Source organism: Hibiscus syriacus, unplaced genomic scaffold (assembly GCF_006381635.1).
Source record: "Hibiscus syriacus cultivar Baekdansim isolate YM2019G1 unplaced genomic scaffold, ASM638163v2 tig00112737_pilon, whole genome shotgun sequence".
NCBI lineage: Eukaryota > Viridiplantae > Streptophyta > Magnoliopsida > Malvales > Malvaceae > Hibiscus > Hibiscus syriacus.
In genome coordinates, this window is record NW_024063391.1 from 1,324,292 (window position 1) to 1,329,471 (window position 5,180).

Consider the following 5,180-nt stretch of genomic DNA (forward strand, 5'->3'; position numbering starts at 1 on the left):
CTTCAAAGCTCTTATGTCTGCGCCGCGCAGACATTGGGCTTCGCAGACCGTTTGTTTTTTAAAAGACATAAGCTCTTCTAACGTCTGTGCGTCCTCTTCTTGGTGCAGACGTGGACTTATGTCTTCAAAGCTCTTCTAACCTCTTCAAAGAACATTTTTGCTATTAATTTTATAAAAATTATAAAATGACATTAAATTTAATGAATTATTACAAAACAGTCACTATAATGTTGTAATAAATTATAAATGTTCGATAATATAATAATTATTTTATAGTATTTAGATAAATTTATTAATAATTTTATAATCTTTTAATAAATATAATAAGTATTTTATAAATTTTTAAATTTTATTGACGAAAATGATCATTTGTATATAACTCAACGATATCTAATATACTTTATTTGAAAAAATATATTAAACTTAGTAAACTTTTTTTTATATAAAACTTAGAAAATTACCTGGACATACAATTATTAGCATTAAAAGACAAAATAAATGTTTTAATAAAAAAATATTCACAATATTGAAAAATCTGATTCTTATCATTTAATTCTGGTAAAGTACGAAAGTCCCTTTATACATAAAAAATAAATAATAAACAAATAATATATTTTTTCTAAATAGAAAAATACTAATTGATGTATATTATATGGAGTATATATTATATATATTTTTTGATGTTACTAGAATCGGATTGTACCACTCGAATAAATTAAGATGATTTAAATGATATTATAAAATAGAGTATTGATATATTTGTAAATCGATAATAATTGAGAATTAAAATATAATTTTTTAACAATTACTTAAACCGAAACAAACAGATTGAATTAAAATCAAATTGATTTCATTATCGATTGATTTATTAATAATTTTTAAAATGATATATAATATTAAAACAAAAATCTAATAGTCCGTAGATGTAATAATTTATAATAATAAAATTCATATAATATTTATTTAATATATTTTTTCAAATAAAGTATATTAGATATTGTTGAGTTATATACAAATGATCATTTTCGTCAATAAAGTTTAAAAAATATAAAATACTTATTAAATTCATTAAAAGATTATAAAATTATTAATAACTTTATCTAATTACTATAAATTAATTATTATATTATCAAACTTTTATAATTTATTACAACATTATAGTGACTATTTTGTAATAATTCATTAAATTTAATGACATTTTATAATTTTTAAAAAATTAATAGTAAAAATGGTTATTTGAGTATAGTTTAAAAAATCAGTTTATTTATATTTCAGTTTATTTTAGCAATCTGCAGACGTTAAAAAATAAACAGTCTTCTTCTTGCAGACTGCAGACTTTTGGTCCACATCTTCTGCTGCAGATGTCTGCAGATGTGTCCGCAGACTGCAGACATTTTACCTCTGCAAAAACAAACACCACCTTAGATGTATTTTCGTCAAGTTTGAGTGATTTCGTGAAAAACCAATTCAAAAGAGAAGAAAAAAAAATGAAATCTAAACATTTTAATATTGATCTTACCACAAATAGTGATAGGTGATAAGCAACTATTGGCTTCCAACGACAGTTGAAAAGTTCAACTCCTAAAATTGTATTTTTTTAAAAAGTTTACTATACAGATCAATATAATATATCCCAACGTAGTTTTGTGCATAATAGATGTACTAAAATGATGATATTTTGGTCAGTCATCAGGGATAAAAAAAATTTATCTACATCATCGTGTTATTAAAATTTAACGATTTTAAATTTTAAATTCAAGATATAACTGAAGTTAAAACCAAAGTTAAATACTACAACTAAATCAATTAAAATTTCAATAGTATAAACCACTCACCACTTAAAATGATTGATGACTTATTTAATTTATTTTTTTAATATTTGATAAATAATAAATTTTGGTTTATATATGTGAGATAACCTAATTTTTTTGTCAAATATATATATATATATATAATCGTCAGAGAAATGAAAATAGATGATTAATAGTATGAAATTATTCACCAGAAAAAAAATCCCATCCTTATAATTTCATTCATCCAACTATTCTTAATTTATATATATTCATTAAAGTAGGTAAGCTTGGTGTTTATACATATGTACTGGAATTATACCAAATTTGAATTTGATTCAATGAAATTCTATTACATATGTTAAGAATTTAAGTCAAACTCCAATTTAATTACCCAGACTAGCTAAACTTGTTGATCTAATTGCACTTCAAACACCCAGATGGTTTATTCATGCATAAACTAAATTAAATGAAGCTTATGCTGCACCAACCCACTTATTATCCAAAATAAAAACAGCTTTACAATTTTATACAAGAAGAAATATTACGCATTTTTAATATTATTACGCATAAACAGATTAGCAGTTTAGCATCTTCCTCCAGAAATTCAAAAGAAAATGGCTTCTTTTGCAGCCAATAATAATTCATCTCACGTGTAAAGGAAAATGAAACAAATATGCAAAAAACCCAGTAAATTAGAGTAAAAGGGGAGGGGGGGAAGCTCATACCAATAGATACAATACTATACAATAGAGAACAACAATGCAGCTTTGCGCTCGGAATATCTGACCGTCAGAATTCATCCCCTCATGAAACCCCTCCGGCAATGAAGCTGGATTAATCAACCAAGCTGAATTCTCCGGTGACGGAGATGATTCCGGCGGCTAAACAGTTGTCCCCGGCTTCGGGATTACCTCTGCTGAATCTTTCCCAAAAATCTCTCTGGGCAGCAAAACCTTGGAAACCCCAAAAATGGCAATGGGATTTTGGTCGAAAGCCGTTTGGGTAACAGACGCTTGAACGATTCCCGTATCGATCGCAACTGATCCGTTGACTCTCGATATGTTGAGAGTGAAGCTCCCGGCGCCGTTATCCTCAGTCGCTAGTGTGGGTTGCACCGGGTTCACGATCGACTCCAGCGAACCCAATGGATAATACGAATGGAGCACGTGGAATTTTAGAACCAATGATTTCTTATCAGCCGAAAGACTGCAATCTCACGTTTCCCGGCAGATCGCCGAAAGCACCGTCGGTGGGGACGATGTGATGCCAGCACCGCCTTCGTCGGCTTCGAATTCATCGACGACGCCAGAAGCGGCTAACATTGCAGCTACGACGTTGAAATTGTGGGCGTCGATCAAGGCTTTGGTAATGTTGAGGCCGAGGGGAGGGCGGGTTTCGTAAGCCATTAAGTTGAATTCGTACAGGACGAGGAGGGAAATAACGGCGAGGATCGTGATGTTGTACGTCAGCGTTTTGATTAGGGACAAAACGGTGGCGTTTGAAACGGAGTCAGGAGAGGGTGATTGGATTGTAATGACGTTGGTTATCAGGTTACGCGTGATGTTGACGGCGCTGAAGTTGGCAGGGACACAGCCGGTTGTTTGGAGGAGGGTGGCCACGAGGGCGCCGGAAGGCGGTATCTGGAGGAGGTCGGTCCAGGAGAAGTATTGTAGGAGTATGTGGTAGCAGAGGATGTCGTCGAGTGAGGACGGTGGGAGGCGATGACTGAGGTCGGAGGAAGGAGGAATGGAGAGGTAGGGGTTTGGGACGGCGAGTAGAGTGATGGGGTCTTTGCGGCGCGTGAGATCAGAGGCGACGGAAGTGGTGCTGAGCAGGGAGGAAAAGGAGGTTAAGTTCTAGAAAGAGGAGAGAATGGAGGTTATATTAATATCAGCAACGGCAGTGGGTAAGTAGGCGGATGCAGAGGAGGAGGAGGAAATAAAAGAATATGAGAGGGGCAATATGGGAAATAAAGAATAAAACTGCCATGCCTTTGAGCTCTCTCCCTCTGTCTTTTGCAGTGTTTGAGAGTGACATGAAAAGAGAATGGATGGACTGTGGAGAGAGAGGCTTTGATTGTTTCTTCAAAGAGTGAGCGAGTGAGAGTATGATTTGATGTATATTTTACAAGAATTCCAGTCTATAAATATATTAATTAAACATTTATTTTATAGAAAAATATTATTGTTTAATTGTTTTATAGTATTAAAAGGAAAATAGTTTGATATTTCCAACTCTAAAAAATCAGCACCTTTTTTTTGTTTTTGTTAGTTGTATGCTCACTCGCGACTCTGAAGTGAGTGAAGACACGTAGTGTTGTTAAGAGCTTGGTATACAAATGCAAATTACTAAAAAGGAAGAGAAGTATGTATAAGTTTACGGTGCTAACCAGAGCTTGATCTTTGTAATAACTCCAGACAGACAGACACCTTTGGATTATGTTAATGTCACGTGCCCTTTCAAAGTTACTTTAATTTTCAAATTATTTTATATTTTAATATGTACCTACCAAAATTTGACAGCTAAATGATTATCCAAATTAAATTATCTGATGCGGGCGTTTTTACCCAAAAATCAGTCTATCAATTTCTCTTATATTTGTTTCATTAGTTCGTTCGATATTTCGTTGTAAGATAAATTTGTAATATATAATATTTATTTTATATATGATTATTTGAAGAAAAAAATTATATTAATTATTTTATATTATTTTTTATAGTTGTAAAATTGAAAAGCGTGATTATACGTCGAGATATTTTTACCGATACGATAATAATATAAAATTATATTATTTAAATTATTGTAAATATTTTAAAATATTTTATTACGTTCTATTTTAATTCATATATTATTTATTTAATTAGGAGTATTTCAACTATTATTTTTACAGATATAAGACTCTTTATCTTTCAAACTCTTATAATGACGCAAATTTCAGATATTGTTTACTATGATGGAGAAATTCGGGAAGATGAAATCTGCGTTGTGTTCGCATCAAAACATTCTGTTAAAATATCCTTAAAGAGAAACATAACTCTTGAGGAGCTGATAACGAAGACTTCAATGAAGGTTCAGTACAAATTTCCAACATCGGTGTTTCCGTTAACTTATACAACGTTCGAAATATCAAACGATGATGATGTTGCAATAATGGTTGATTTTCAAAATCATTATTCAGACATTGATACGGAGATGTATGCAAAGTTTGTTGAAATGTGTGATGTTCGTGGTATGTCATTATGCTCCCACTATGGGTTGGCTCAACAAGTTGATCAAGTTGACAGCCCAACTACAGTAATGTGTAATGATTTTAATGACATAATGGGAAATCCACATCATAGTGTCATCCCATCAAGTTCAATGGGGAGACATTCATCAACAACTCCT

At 31.7% G+C, this 5,180-nt stretch overlaps 1 pseudogene; it reads right to left on the reverse strand.

Annotated features, from left to right (window-relative positions):
* Window positions 1–2,467: 2,467 nt before the first annotated feature.
* LOC120182698 lies at window positions 2,468–3,881 on the reverse strand (annotated as a pseudogene).
* Between the last annotated feature and the right edge of the window lie 1,299 nt (window positions 3,882–5,180).